Source organism: Aegilops tauschii, chromosome 5, assembly GCF_002575655.3.
Source record: "Aegilops tauschii subsp. strangulata cultivar AL8/78 chromosome 5, Aet v6.0, whole genome shotgun sequence".
NCBI classification, from domain to species: domain Eukaryota; kingdom Viridiplantae; phylum Streptophyta; class Magnoliopsida; order Poales; family Poaceae; genus Aegilops; species Aegilops tauschii.
The window spans coordinates 49,564,718-49,580,921 of NC_053039.3; the positions used below are offsets into that span (position 1 = coordinate 49,564,718).

The 16,204-nt window shown below is 51.6% G+C and overlaps 1 pseudogene; it reads right to left on the reverse strand.

The window, feature by feature from the left end:
• Positions 1 to 278: 278 nt before the first annotated feature.
• Positions 279 to 1,804, reverse strand: LOC141022543 (uncharacterized; annotated as a pseudogene).
• Between the last annotated feature and the right edge of the window lie 14,400 nt (positions 1,805 to 16,204).

Consider the following 16,204-nt stretch of genomic DNA (forward strand, 5'->3'; position numbering starts at 1 on the left):
GTCGGAGGAGCGACTCCGGCGGCTTGAGGCCCCAGTTTGTGTACTTTCGTGCCGCGTGCTTCCTCGCGCCGTCCGAACGGACACGGCGCTGGCGCTCGGGGTCGTCCCACCTGCCGGATCTTGCGGCCAGAGCTCCACATGGTGGCGTTCGGTGGCAGGATTGGGCTCGCCAACGCCGTCAAATCGGAGGTGGGATTGGGGAATCGCGGGAAAACGCGGCGGCGGGGGGGGGGGATAGGGTTTCGACCCGTATCTACCTCGCAAACTCGTACATATACCGTTCCGGTGGGGGGGTGTTTGCGGGCCACTGCTAATTGTTTTACGGGCCAGGCGGATATATGGGCTCTGCTCTGGCCAAAAAATTGGGTCGGGCCCGTATACTCGCCGGATTTTTGCGGGTTCGCGAGATTTGAGGGGTCTGCTAGAGTTGCTCTAAGCCCCTGTGAAATAAATTGAGCAGCACATGAATAATACAATGTCAATCAGGCGAAGAAAAAAGAAAGGAAAAGGAAATAAGATAAGAGGAGAAAAGGACATCGCAAAGCAACAATCAAAGAAAGAAACGCCCGACAAGCAACCAAAACAACCCAAGAACATCAGGATCACAGCCATCTGCAAGCATCTTGTTCATGAAAATCATGGCACCGTTCATATCCTGGGATGCATTAATAATTGTATTGTATTGTATGTCAAAGAAACGGTTATTCACCATGTCCCATTCCAACCTTCCTTCTCTGCAAAAACCATCAATCAGAATGTTGCTTGTGAAAACACCAGGAACAAGACCACTCTGCCTCATCGTCTGCTCTAGTTTCAGTGCTTCAGCCACATGGCCGACCCAACAAAACGCAGATATAAGAAGTTGTAAGTAATATTGTTCGGAACAAGAACTCTTCTTGTCATCTATACAAATGCCCGATATGCCTAGTTTACATGATCTCATCTGCAAAGGCCACTGATATATGCAGAGAAGGCTATAAAATCCGGCTGCGCACCAAACTTTCACCATATCATCCCAGCATTTCAAGGCACCTTTTACGTTACCAGACATGAAGCATGAATCCATGTAAACGGTAAATGAGGTACCAACAGAATATCCCTTACTAATCATATGTTCTAGCAGAAGTTGTGCATAATCTAGTCTTCCTTGATTGCACAGACCCAGGATCAAGTGATAAGTTCTGGATAATCTAGTCTTCCTTGATCTGCAAAGACCCTATCTTTTTCATAAATCTATATAACTCAAGAGTGTCTTTCGTCGAATGATGTTATGTAGCAGGTTAAAACCACTGTGACTGGTCAGATGCTTGATGGTTTCTCTAATGGAAATCGGAGGGGAAACCCTCTTTTGCTTAAAAAAAAAACTCAAGAGCTTCTTCTTCAAATCTCACCTTGCTATATGCAGCAATCAAAGCATTAAAGCCTGCAGCGCTCACTGGAACACCCTGCTCAACTGCACTACACACAAGGTGCCGGGCATGCATCATCCAATCGTCCACCCCAACAAAGCCTACAGATCACCATATCTATGCTGTCTGCAGATATCTGTGAACCAAACATTTCTACAGCTCCTGCTGCTCATGTGCTAAGTGCACAGCCTTTCTAAGCTTGTATGCTCAAGCAGAAAGAATGTTGAAAGTGCAGTGTTGGGTCTAACCCTAGCAAGTTCTAGACGACAGTGGAGAAAGAACGAAGATAGAAGAAGCAGTACAGGGACAGACTTTTTTCCCTTGGCGACGAACGCCACCGGCTGCTCGTACAGCCCCTGATTTTTACTCAGCTCCAACCGCCTCACTACAAACATGATTACAGCCGGCTTTGTAGCCCTCGGCAGCGACGCAGCGCCCACGCTTCTAACGCCCACGCACGCACGCACGAACTACTGGCTGTTGCATGCATGCGATCCGCTCGGCCTCACGCAGCGCACGCTTCTAACGCCCAAAGTAGGCTCTCGTGCTGGGAACCTGCACGCAGTATTGTGCAGGGCCAACCAATGCGCAACACATGTATTGATAGGCCCCACTTCTCAAAAACTGTTTTTCTTTTTAATTACTGAAATTTCCTTATCTCCTCTCCTTACGGAGGGGTCCGACTCCGGCATGCCTTTGATGCGAACGTCTCTGGCCCTTCGATGTCTCCTGACACCACCGGCGTCGTCTAGGTAGGGACTCGTGTCGCCGGCCAGTCCATGGATAGCACTTATGCGCCGCCGCAGCCACCGCTAGTGTCGTCTTCCTCAAGACGGGCTCTTCCCCTCTACCATCCTCTCCATGTCCCTGGACCCCTCGACCGGCGCGCTCGCTGGCTTCGGCGCAGGCGGCGTCCTTGCCGCAGATATTGCCCAAACCACCACGGACACGCTCACTAGCTGAACTAGAAGCAGACGCTGCTGGAGTGCGACATGGTGGCCGAGCGACATGTCAGGCACATAGTCCAGGACTTCGGGCGGCCAGTCTGTCGTCGCCATCTCAGGCGCGAGCGACATCAGGTGCTATACCTGCCTCCTTGCTATCAGCCATGACTGCGGCCCCATGCGACGGGCGCTACGAGCAAGCGAAGCTCACAGGAATCGACTCAGGAAGCTCTAATGGCTGCTGCATGCTCCGTGAGAAGATGAGCCAAGGGAATTTTGTTAGTATTAAAAACGTTATTGAAGGTGGGGCCTATTAGGATAGGTGTCGCACATTGGTGGGCCCTGCACAATACTGCGTGCAGGGTTCCCAGCACGAGAGCCCGACCCGCTGGACGCGGCTCGATCCATCTGATCGTAACGGCCTCCCAACTGCATGGTGCATGGCTGCATGCACAGCTCCTCCACGCTAACACACACATGCTACTGCCTAGCTATTCAGCACGAGCGCACACACGCACGCACACACACCATGCTTCCGCTGCGTCCCGCACGCCCCGCACGCACCCGACGAGCCCGACTGCACCAATGCGTCCCGCACATCCCGCACGCACCCGACACGCCCGACCACTCACACGCGCCGTGGCTTATTCCAACATGCAACAATCTGGCAACACTCCCCTCGCCTTCATCTCTCTGCAGGCGGCATCAGCCTCGTCCATTCTCCAGGCTTTGCATACCCATCGATTAAAACATTGAAGGTGGTTGCATTTGCTTTGACCCCCACCATCGCCATCTCATCGAACAGCCTCCTTGCCTCAACAATATTCCCATCACGGCACCGTATATTCACCAAAATGTTATACGTCACAACAGTCGGCTCGCACCCTAACTTGTGCATTTTGTCAAACATCTCAAAAGCATCCCCTGCCCGCCCAAACACGCAGTGACCCTTGTTATAGCTGCACGCATGAGGGATTAGATGGAACCTCCACATGATACCAAGCAATCCTGCAGATACAGGGACGAGCGCCCTGTGGCATAACCCTAGGATCATGGCGTTGAATATGGCGAGGCTCGGCCGTGGCCCCATCGCGGTCATTACCACGAACACCTTCCACGCAGCCTGGACGTTGCCCTCGCGGAACAGGAGGCGCAGCAGCGTCGCGAGCGGGCAGAGGCTGGGCGTTTTTCCCGCAGCTGCGGACGCGCGCGAGAACGGCAAGCGCCTCGGACGGCATGATGGCAGCGAGGAAGGCGCCGGGATGGTTTCCCCGCTGCGGCGAGGTGGCGCATCGGGCGCCGGCGGCGGGGGAGGGTGGGAGAGGGAAGCTGAGGTATACTTGTTGACTGATGCCAACTCACTCACTGAGTACCGTCGGATTCATGACGGAGCGACCAGATCGAACCGAGTGGTCGCCTGGTCGGGCTATGGCTTATGCAATCTACACACAAGCCAAAGATTTGTCCTGCCGTAGAATTTGACCTGCCAATTTGCATAGCTTTTTTTTTTGCGGAATTGCCAATTTGCATAGCTGACTAGTGCTATATATATTTTTTGAATAGTTTGGATTGCTTACTACATGTGTCACGTGGTGCTGACTAGTGCTATATCATTGGGAAACGTTTGGGGCCGGGGCACCGGCGGAACATTGGGCCGGTCGCTCCCTCTTCCTCGCGTCTCCTTCATCCCGTCTCCCCGCAGGCCGCATCTCCTGCACATCTCACGCATCTCCCCAGCATCTCGCGCGGCTCGTCAGGGGCGCGCGCCGCCCTCTTCTTCTGCCCCCTCCTTCCCATCCCCCCCTCCCCCCCCCCCCCCGCGCCCCCGGTCGCAGCACCACGCCTCCCCTCCCCGCTCGAAGCTCGCCATGGCTCTGCGTCGTGACCATCCCATCTCGCCGGCGCCCGAGGGGGGTGACCACGGGAGATGCTGCAACCGGGGCGACGGGGTGCTACCACGACGACGCTGATGCAACCCCGCGGAGGCCAGGGCGTGTGACTGCGATGACCGAGGTGACCGCGGGCTACAACCATGGCTTTTCCATCGCCGGTAGCCGGTTGAAGCTTTTCCTATATACGGTTGAAGCTTTCTCTGTCAATGTTTGCAACTTTTTCTCTGGTCGCAGGTTTGGTTGAAGCTTTTTTTCTTAACGGATGAAGCTTTTTTATACATTATTGAAGCTTTTCCAAACCACAGTCAAAGCTTTTCTGAAAATGATGGAAACTTTTTTTCTTTTTTTGTGTTTGCTACAACCACGTCATTTTTTTGCTGCAATCGGCAACCACAGAAGCTACATCCGGTTAACATTTTTGCTACAATGACGACGGCGGGCTGCAGTGGTAAGCTTTTTTGCTGGAAGCGATAAACTTTTTTGCTACAACCGGTGTCGTTTTTTGTTGGAACCAGCAAGAGCCTCGGGTCGGGTGGGCACACGGCGAGGTACAGCGCGAGCACAACGACAGGTGTTGCGGTCGGCGGCCGGCGCCACCGGAGATGCGGCCATCTCCCCTGGAGCTGCAAGCCTGCAACCACAAGTGCAACCATGGGCGCACGCTGTTGCATCCACGGAGGTGAGAAACGCATGAAGGCGGCATAGGTGAGGGCGGCGACCAGCAGCGAGGGCGGCGACCGGCGGTGAGGGCGACCGGCGGTGAGGAGGCGAGGCGGTTGGCGCGTGCGGAGGCGGGCCTTTCCCTTTTCCGTGCGGGAGGTTGAAGATGGGAGAGGTTGGGGACGAAAGGATCTGACGGCTCGGGGGGCCCAGATCTGACGGCTGGGGCTTGACCGGCCCAACGATTGGGCCGGTGCGCCGGCGCAGATCGCTGCCCTATATCATTTGTCATGATTCACGGTCGAGGTTAATTTGTTAAGCATGTTTTTTTAGTTACTAGTGCATAGAACGGAGGTAGGCATATGGCGTGGTAAAATTTTTGAAGCTTACATGTCTGCTTTTTTTTAATTACTCCATGGCTAGTTTTGTGAATTTACAACTTTTTTTAACCAATAGCAGCCCCAAGTTTTTTTCAATAGTTCACATTGCTTACCACATGTGTCATGTGGTAGCACCCCCAAACCTAACATCAATTGATGCAGGCAGCCTTCTATTATTCCATAGTTATTTTTATTTTATTTTTTGTGGGGTATTGCATAGTTATTAAGGATCTAATATTACCAAAGGTGTGCAAGTTGCAAGAAAAAGGCCATAACCAAGCTGAAACAACCAAAAAGAAGAACAAGATTAAAACAAGGTGAGATTCAGACCTAGTTCAGAATACAGAAAACTTCGCAATAATTTGGAAACAGTTAAGGTACCGTGAGACATCCTGGAACTGGGAAAGATTTTAAGTTCCAAAATAGTCCTTAAGTCCAGATATTTTCTTGTGAGTTTTGCCTTTGGCCATCTGAACTTTATGTATCTTTCCGAGTTTAGAGTCCCAGACCAAGATGACTTGTGGCAAAACAGCAAGCAACCAAGCCAGATTCCATCGTGTGTGCAAGTCAAAGGTTTTGTCCACTTTGTAGGGTTTGACCTGTCAATTTGTAGGTGGATGATGTTGTTCATGTAAAAGCGTGTAACAATGTCGTGGAGGGGCTTTTTACCCTCATTCCTTTTTTTATAATATTCTTTATAATATAGTACGCACACTCGTGTGTATTCAAGAAAATCTGTCAATTTGCCTACTTCTATGTCAGCTAGCATGATTCATGGAGCACTCGAAAAAAAAAGCATGATTCATGGAGGAGGTTAATTTTGCAAGTATTGTAGACCAATCATCGTGATTCTGGCATGCCTATGTCCCAGAATCCCTATGCCTTTGGTGGGAATAATACTGTTGGACTCCTGCTTAGCTTACCGAAAAAGGCTTTCATCCCGCTTTATATATAAAGCACTGAACCTCATACATCTGAACCATACAACCCGACACCCCAAACGCACGCACCCAAAGTAAGATACAAAGGTGCCGAAGATCAGCTAAGCCAACTCAAAGCAAACAACAGATGTACAACAAGCATCACTACGAAGATGACGGAGCCCTCCACCGAGACCAAGCCACCGTGAAGAACGTAGCTGACCACCGATGAACCGTGCGCCCCAAGGTAGTGCCTTCAGGAAGGACACGACACCATTGCGCCGCCACCACCCGATCCAAAGGATCGAGATTTTCATCGGGAACAACACGGAGGATCAGGAGAGACCGCGACGGAGCCTACAAGAAGGGGATGACGCCCGTGGACGCCACCACCGTCGGTCTGACCACGGTCAGACAGGGATTTCACCCCGGCATACCACTCCACCTCCGATCAGGGTGCGCCCGGTCGAGAGGCCGCCGCACCACTGCCACGGATCGCCATGCCAGAGCCAACCCGCCGCCCACGCGACCGGGGTCGCCAGTCCGCACCCGAGCTTCGAGCTCCGCCCATGAACATCGCAACTCCCACCGCAGAGCCGCCGCCCTACCACCCGACACCCCCAATGGCCGCCCAGAGGAGCGAATCTCCACCACCAGCAGACCCCTAACAGCGTTAGAGCCGCCAGCGCTAACAAGCCTCGACAGATGGGGCCGGAGGCAACCAGGCCCGGGGAAAGAGGAAGGGGCGGAGCGGTGCGAGACCTCGACCGGCACACCCCCACGCCGGTGACGAGTGGGCAGACCATCCATCCCTCCAGCCAGCTTCCTCACGTTGCGCCCTGCAACGCCCCACCGCGGCCTCCAGACAGATCGCGAAGAGCAAGCCGGACACCCGCCCGACAACGAGGACGCCCGGATGGTCAAGATCGGCCCCATAGACGGCGACAGGAGGTGCCCTGGCGGGCCTCACACACCGGCCACCGGCAGCCGCGCGAGCAGCAGCAGACGCGCCCGCGCCCCGCCGGCAGGCGCCCCGCGCCGTTCGTGGCCACCAGGCAGCAGATCTGGCCGAGCCAGACCAGGTCGCTGCCGCTCCTGCCAAGGACGCACGCGCACCCACGAAGCCCACAACGCCGCTGCCACGCACTCGCGACTGTGACGCCCGGATAATTACGCTACAGTAATTCCACGCTAATGATGCCGCGTCACCTCAGTTACTGTTGTTAATCTCGCGTTAGTCCGAAACCGATACAAATTCAAATTTAAAAATCAAGGCAAACATCAAAAGTTTTCAAACTTTAAAACTAAAATGTTCGAGAGGTGACAAATAATGCATAGGTAATTATGGTGGAGAATCCACAATTTTATAAATTATTTAAATACTCTAAAATGAACAAAACAGTAGCGAAAACAAATATTTAAAAGCTTTTATAATAAGAAACCATCGCAAACTATTTTACTTTGTGTGCCAAGTTAAATGTGGTTGCGGCATATTTACATATACTAAATTAGGTGCAACTTTGATATTTTATTAAAACTAAGGTATATTGAAAATTAGAGAAAACAACAAAAAGAAGATAAATAAAAAGAAAAATGAAAGGTCTAACAAAAAAACAGAATAGACCCACCCCCACTGGACTTCGGCCCACCGGGCCGCCTTGCCGGCCCAACCGGCCGCACCCCCCACTCTCGTATCCTATCCCCACTCCCCCTCGAACCCTAACCCACTCCCCACTCCCCCACTCTCCTCGCCCTCCTCCCCGATCCAGATCTGGATCGGTGGACCGAACCGCCGCCGACGCCGCCAGGAGGCCTCCAGCGCCCAACGCCGCCGCTCGGAGCTCGTTGTCCGTCGCTGCCTCCTCCCCACTGGCGCACGTCCCCATCCTCCTCCTCAACTCGGCTCCTGCAAGCCTCGCCACCCGATCCCCTGCATGCGCACGTGAGCGCCCCCCCTCCTTCCCCCTTCCCCGCCTCTGCCCGTGCCGGCCGCGCCGGTACTCGCCCCTGTCTCCCACGTGCTCGCCGCGGCCCGTGCGCGCCCGCATCGCCCCGGCGACCTCCGCTCGCCCGCGCATCCCACTGCCGCTGCTCACCCCGCTCCAGCCTCCTCCGCCGTGCGCACGCGCGCTCACCGCGCCCACTCGTGGTTCGGCCAGCCTCCCTCGCTCGTCCCTGCCGGCGCCCTGCCTCGTCCTTGCCCGTCTCTGCGTCCCACCGCGCGAGCCGCGCCCGCCGCTACCTCCTGCTTGCCTGGCGACGCCCGCGTGTGCTCTCCTGCGTGTGGCCGCGCCCGTTGTCGCCGGCAGCCAGGCCGCCGCGTCCGCCACACTCATGGCCGCTCGCCCGCCCCGCTCCGACCTTCCCCGCGCGCGCCCGCAGGCGCCGCCCCCCCTCTCGCGCCTGCCTTTGTTGGCGCCGCCACCGCGCCGACCGCCCCCACCACTGCTGCCCCGCGCCGCTCCTCCCCCACTTGGCCTCGCCCGCCGGCCGCCGGCGCCCAGCCACCCGCGGGCCCTACTACCTTCGCCGCGGCCGGCGCCCTCCCCTGTCCGGCGCCCGGTTGGGTTCGGCCACGCCCAGGCACCCGCACCCGTATGCCCGTGCCTGCCCCGATATGCCCCCAGGGCCTATGACACGGGGCCCCACGCCCTTTTTTTAAGATAAATAATAATAATAAATTTAATTAATTAATTAACTAAGGTAATTAACTTAATTAATCATGTTTAGTTAACCTAATTAGTTAGTTAGTTTAATAAAACCGTAATTAGGTTAGCTAAATCCTAATTAACTAAACAGTCAATGACGAACGGGACCCACACGTCAGTTGACCAGTCAACTCCTCTGTTGACTGCTGACGTCAGCGTGCACTGTTCTGGATAATGTTGTTTTAAATTAATTAAATAAATCCTAAAAATGATTTAAATCTTTTAAAATTAATATAAATTAAACTGTAGCTCGAATGGAAAAACTTTGTACATGAAAGTTGCTCAGAACGACGAGACGAATCCGGATACGCACCCCGTTCGCCCGCCACACATCCCTAGAATAGCAAAGACGCAACTTTCCCCTCCGGTTCATCTGTCCGAAAACTCGAAACACCGGGGATACTTTCCCGGATGTTTTCCCCCTTCACCAGTATCACTTACTGCCGCGTTAGGTCACCTCTAGCACCGCACATTGCCATGTTATACTTTGATTGCTCTGTTATTTATTGTGTTCCCCCTCCGTTACTTCTTTCTGGTTGACCCCGAGACTGCCGGCGACCCCCAGTTCGACTACGGTGTTGACGACACGTCCTTCTTGCCAGAGCAACCAGGCAAGCCCCCCCTTGATCACCAGATATCGCCTATTCTTCTCTATACTACTTGCATTAGAGTAGTGTAGCATGTTACTGCTTTCCGTTAATCCTATCCTGATGCATAGCCTGTCATTGTTGCTACAGTTATTACCCTTACCTGCTATCCTACTGCTTAGTATAGGATGCTAGTGTTCCATCAGTGGCCCTACACTCTTGTCCGTCTGCCATGCTATACTACTGGGCCGTGATCACTTCGGGAGGTGATCACGGGTTTATACTATATACTTTATATACATGACACATGTGGTGACTAAAGTCGGGTCGGCTCGTTGAGTACCCGCAAGTGATTCTGATGAGGGGGCTGAAAGGACAGGTGGCTCCATCCCGGTAGAGGTGGGCCTGGGTTCCTGACGGCCCCCGACTGTTACTTTATGGCGGAGCGACAGGGCAGGTTGAGACCTCCTAGGAGAGAGGTGGGCCTAGCCCTGGTCAGCGTTCGCGGATACTTAACACGCTTAACGAGATCTTGGTATTTGATCTGAGTCTGGCCATTTGGTCTATACGCACTAACCAACTACGCGGGAATAGTTATGGGCACTCGACGTCGTGGTATCAGCCGAAGCTCTTTTTGACGTCAACAACTGAGTGGCGCGCGCCGCATTGGACCGTAAGCTCGCGCTTCTATTAAGGGGGCTAGGTCTGCTTCCGGCCGCGTACGCAACGTGCAGGTGTGCAATGGGCGATGGGCCCAGACCCCTGCGCGCATAGGGTTTAGACCGGCGTGCTGACCTCTCTATTGAGCCTAGGTGGGGCTGCGACGTGTTGATCTTCCGAGGCCGGGCATGACCCAGAAAAGTGTGTCCGGCCAAATGGGATCGAGCGTGTTGGGTTATGTGGTGCACCCCTGCAGGGAAGTTTATCTATTCGAATAGACGTGTCCCTCGGTAAAAGGACGACCCAGAGTTGTACCTTGACCTTATGAGAACTAGAACTGGATACTTAATAAAACACACCCTTCCAAGTGCCAGATACAACCCGGTGATCGCTCTCTAACAGGGCGACGAGGAGGGGATCGCCGGGTAGGATTATGCTATGCGATGCTACTTAGAGGACTTCAATCTACTCTCTTCTACATGCTGCAAGATGGAGATGGCCAGAAGCGTAGTCTTCGACAGGACTAGCTATCCCCCTCTTATTCTGGCATTCTGCAGTTCAGTCCACCGATATGGCCCTTTACACATATACCCATGCATATGTAGTGTAGTTCCTTGCTTGCGAGTACTTTGGATGAGTACTCACGGTTGCCTCTCTCCCTCTTTTCCCTTTCTACCTGGTTGTCGCAACCAGATGATGGAGTCCAGGATCCAGACGCCACCGTCGACGACGACTCCTACGACACTGGAGGTGCCTACTACTACGTGCAGCCCGCTGACGACGACCAGGAGTAGTTAGGAGGATCCCAGGCAGGAGGCCTGCGCCTCGTTCGATCTGTATCACAGTTTGTGCTAGCCTTCTTAAGGCAGACTTGTTTAACTTATGTCTGTACTCAGATATTGTTGCTTCCGCTGACTCGTCTATGATCGAGCACTTGTATTCGAGCCCTCGAGGCCCCTGGCTTGTATCATGATGCTTGTATGACTTATTTATGTTGTAGAGTTGTGTTGTGATATCTTCCCGTGAGTCCCTGATCTTGATCGTACACATTTGCGTGCATGATTAGTGTACGGTCAAATCGGGGGTGTCACAAGTTGGTATCAGAGCCAACTGCCTGTAGGAATCCCCCTTTCCAACTCCTTGGCCGAAGTCGAGTCTAGTCATTGAAAAACTTTTACTAACATGGCTGTGTGACTTACGTGCCCACGTCTCCATTGGGTGGTATTAGGATCTTTTATTCCTCGTCTATACTATAGGACTCTGAACTCTCTTCTATTCAGGTTAATTGATTTTGCTAAAAACAAAACTAACTTTAGGTTCTCGAAAATACTTTCTCCCGGAGAGCCCCTTCAGTCCAGATAATCGCCGACTGCACTAGAAGATTTCGAAGATACTCTCCGATATTCTCTTGAGACCTTGTGCCCGTTGCTTTTGCAATTCCCTACCACCAAAATATCCCTATGGATAAATACTTACACCTGTCATTCTTACTTTTATTCCCAGTCGATCTTGTTATTACAAAATACCCCAAGAATACTTTGTGCCTACTGCCTTGCAGTTCTTTGCCACCTGAATACCCCTACGAATAATTTCTCGCACTTATCGAGTATCCGCTCATCCCCAAATGATTCATGTATTTCACAAAGTCTTCGACATACCATTCGATCTTCCGAAAATCCTCAGCAACCTATTGCTCTGGAATTTCTTGCTTGCTTTAATTATGATTAATCCCATAAGTCTGGTAATCTTATTGGCATCCTTTGTCATTATCATTTGAGTCTGTTGATTCAATATGTGGCGATGCTCGCATTCCTCAGTCGAATCTTAGAATTCATCCTTCCGGCTCAGATGTCATTTGAACAGGAGCTGGTTCTCGACTAATCAAATTACTGTCGATTGTATCCCTAAGGCTATTCAACTTATCCATCCCTAATCAGAGCATTGCTTCGGATCCCTTGATTTGGAAATCATAATTCCTTTTCCTTTGAGCTTTGAGTTAGTCAGTTGTTTCTATAATCTGATCTCCTTGCATTCTTCTTCCTCTGGTGGAGTACCGTTGCTCATGTCAGATCCCTTGTGGACCACCAGATCCTTTGTTGGATTTTATCCGACAGCGTCCTTCATATTCAATAAGCCTGTGAGCCTTTCCTCGGATACATAATGCCTTTGGTAAATTGTATCCTCTGCTTTGTCAACCATGCTCTACTTTTGAGCTTGTGTTATTTACTCCTGAAGTTTGTGGTATATCTTTCTACGATGCCCTGATGGGTTGAACCTATGCCTTCCTTAATCTGTGTGAACCCGAAAGATTTCGCGGGACATACTTATCTGGTATTGCACCAGGTAAAACTTTCGACAACTAATGTCATTATCAAAATACGAAGGGCGAATGGAAGGTTATGCATTGAAGAAGTGGGAGTCGACCTTGAACCTTTGTGTTCATGCCCATGGACACGATGTAGATCCTATCATGGAAGCTTCTTGTAATAATAACTATTTCCTTGATATAATATCCATTGGTATCGGTGAATTGATCCTTTGCAATTGTGGTTCCAACCATATGTTCTTCTTTGATCCCATTTCTCGGGCAAGTTTAAGTACTTGTCTTCTGCAATGGTCAACATTTCATTCTTAGACCATTGGTTATCGAATCGCCATCCTAACATTGTTTGGGCTACCTAAGTCCGTATTTCGGGTGCACCGTCAACCAATGTTCAATCGTGTATGTTTCCTCGAGCATACCTCATTATATCATTTGAACTGACAAAAGCTATCTCCTTGTACACATAATTGAGGAAATCCATCTTTTGAAAATCTCAATGGAATGTCGCTGAGTCCATCAGCCACCTCCTAACCCTCTCCTTGGTTTAATGATGAACTCTTGTTTCGGAACTTGCTTTCATATTTCATTTCCCGAGAATCTTACAATGTCATCCCATCAATTTGTGTTGCACCTTTCTTCTCAGACATCCTGAGTCTGAGGTATCCGGACACCAATCAGATCTGAATCTCGGTCAGATATGATGGTTGGAACATATTTCCAAGAGTTATACATTGGTCTTTATATGACCCGGTAGGGTGATGTCATGCCTAGCACAACTGGCCGGAGGACCTATTGTTATAGTTCTTCCTTTCAACAAGGTTATCCATTCTTCCATGAGGAAATTGTAAGACTTATTCTATAAGTTGTTCCTGATGGATCCTTTTTGTTTCCAAAGTCTGATCTTCACCTGTTGACCATGTCAATGCTATCTCGAAGCATGTCTCTGGTACTCCGATTTTCAACAGGAACATTTGAAGCCCAATGCTAAATGTTTCCTGCTCAATTATCCAAACACCGTTGTATGGGTAATGTCATGAAATTTCTCTCCCCTACCTAAAGAGTTTTCTACATTATATCATGTCATGGATATCATGCTCAGCTTGTCCTTGGGAAGGATATACCCTTGAAATATGTGTTTAAACGCATTTTCCTTTCCATTGTTCTGTTTAATCTGATGATCACCCTTTTCCTTTCCATTATTTTATTTAATCTTCCTTGTGATCTATATGATCTAAGCAGTAATAATTCACTGCTTATGTAAACACCTCGGTGTACTACTCTGTCAATAAGACCCTGTTACTATTGTTGGTGACATTCCGGTAACCACCGATGGATGAGAACTTTGCCTATTGGTCCGCCTCGTTTCAACGAGCAGGAAAATGGTTCTCTTCGTCCCTTGCCCTTGGTATCGACGATGTTGCTGACATATAACTGACAGGCTACCCTCTGACATGCCTTGCTATCATGATCGTGCAAGATGTCACCGCCCTTCCTACTTTAACCACATGGTGGGCCCATAACCCACAGTTCCACAGGATCAAAACCTGACTCTCCTGTGCACCCCCTGCTCCCAAACTTATTCATCGCGCGTGGCCTCGTATGTAATTCATGGACCACCGTCCTACTAATCTATTCTGGTATCAGACGCAATACTTACTCTCGCTGCTTGAACCCCTTTCACACTTTGTTTCAGGCATCGAACGATTCACCCGCTCGAAACTTCTCATGGTACCTACTTACCTTGCTCTCGATAATGTCTTAAGTTTCAATTCGAGGGTTACCTCCCGCCACCTTCCCTGATGTTATCTACTAGATAAGCAAACATTGTAGCGGCCCGTTTTTTCGTAATGCCCCCTTATCCTTCCGTAAGTACGATGGAGTTCCCGAAGAAAGGACGACGACTTCATCATGATACATTGGAATAAAGAATTGAAGACATCAACCAAAGGATTAACTTCTTCGAGAAGATCCGTTAGAATATCGTAACCAGAACTTTCCCCCTTACTCCCCTCTTAAATCTCGGGACGAGATTTCTTGTAGTGGAGGAGAATTGTGACGCCCGGATAATTACACAACAGTAATTTCACGCTAATGATGCTACGTCACCTCGGTTACTGTTGTTAATCTCGCGTTAGTCCGAAACCGATCCAAATTCAAATTTGAAAATCAAGGCAAACATCAAAAGTTTTCAAACTTTAAAACTAAAATGTTCGAGAGGTGACAAATAATGCATAGGTAATTATGGTGGAGAATCCACTATTTTATAAATTATTTAAATACTCTAAAATGAACAAAACAATAGCGAAAACAAATATTTAAAAGCTTTTATAATAAGAAACCATCGCAAACTATTTTACTTTGTGTGCCAAGTTAAATGTGGTTGCAACATATTTACATATACTAAATTAGGTGCAACTTTGATATTTTACTAAAACTAAGGTATATTGAAAATTAGAGAAAACAGCAAAAAAAAGATAAATAAAAAGAAAAATGAAAAGGTCTAACAAAAAAACAGAATAACCCCCCCCCCCCACCCCCCCCCACACACACACAGGACTTCGGCCCACCGGGCCGCCTTGCCGGCCCAACCGGCCGCACCCCCACTCCCGTATCCTACCCCACTCCCCCCCGAACCCTAACCCACTCCCCACTCCCCCACTCTCCTCGCCCTCCTCCCCGATCCAGATCTGGATCGGGGGACCGAACCGCCGCCGACGCCGCCAGGAGGCCTCCAGCGCCCAATGCCGCCGCTCGGAGCTCGTCGTCCGTCGCTGCCTTCTCCCCACCGGCGCACGTCCCCATCCTCCTCCTCAACTTGGCTCCTGCAAGCCTCGCCGCCCGATCCCCTGCATGCGCACGTGAGCGCCCCCCGTCCTTCCCCCTTCCCCGCCTCTGCCCGTGCCGGCCGCACCGGTGCTACATGCCTGCGGCCGCGCCCCGCGCCCCTCCACTCTCTTCCCTGTCTCCCACGCGCTCGCCGCGGCCCATGCGTGCCCGCATCGCCCCGGCGACCTCCGCTCGCCCGCGCATCCCACTGCCGCTGCTCACCCCGCTCCAGCCTCCTCCGCCGTGCGCACGCGCGCTCACCGCGCCCACTCGTGGTTCCGCCAGCCTCGCTCGCTCGTCCCTGCCGGCGCCCTGCCTCGTCCTTGCCCGCGTCTGCGTCCCACCGCGCGAGCCGCGCCCGCCGCTACCTCCTGCTCGCCTGGCGACGCCCGCGTGTGCTCTCCCGCGTGTGGCCGCGCCCGTTGTCGCCGGCAGCCAAGCCGCCACGTCCGCCACACTCATGGCCGCTCGCCCGCCCCGCTCCGACCTTCCCCGCGCGCGCCCGCAGGCGCCGCCCCCCCTCTCGCGCCTGCCTTTGCTGGCGCCGCCGCCGCGCCCTCCCCTGTCCGGCGCCCGGTTGGGTTCGGCCACGCCCGGGCACCCGCACCCGTATGCCCGTGCCTGCCCCGATATGCCCCCTGGGCCTATGACACGGGGGCCCCACGCCCCTTTTTTTTTAAAAAAAAAGATAAATAATAATAATAAATTTAATTAATTAATTAGCTAAGTTAATTAACTTAATTAATCATGTTTAGTTAACCTAATTAATTAGTTAGTTTAATTAAACCGTAATTAGGTTAGCTAAATCCTAATTAACTAAACAGTCAATGACGAACGGGACCCACACGTCAGTTGACCAGTCAACTCCTCTGTTGACTGCTGACGTCAGCGTGCA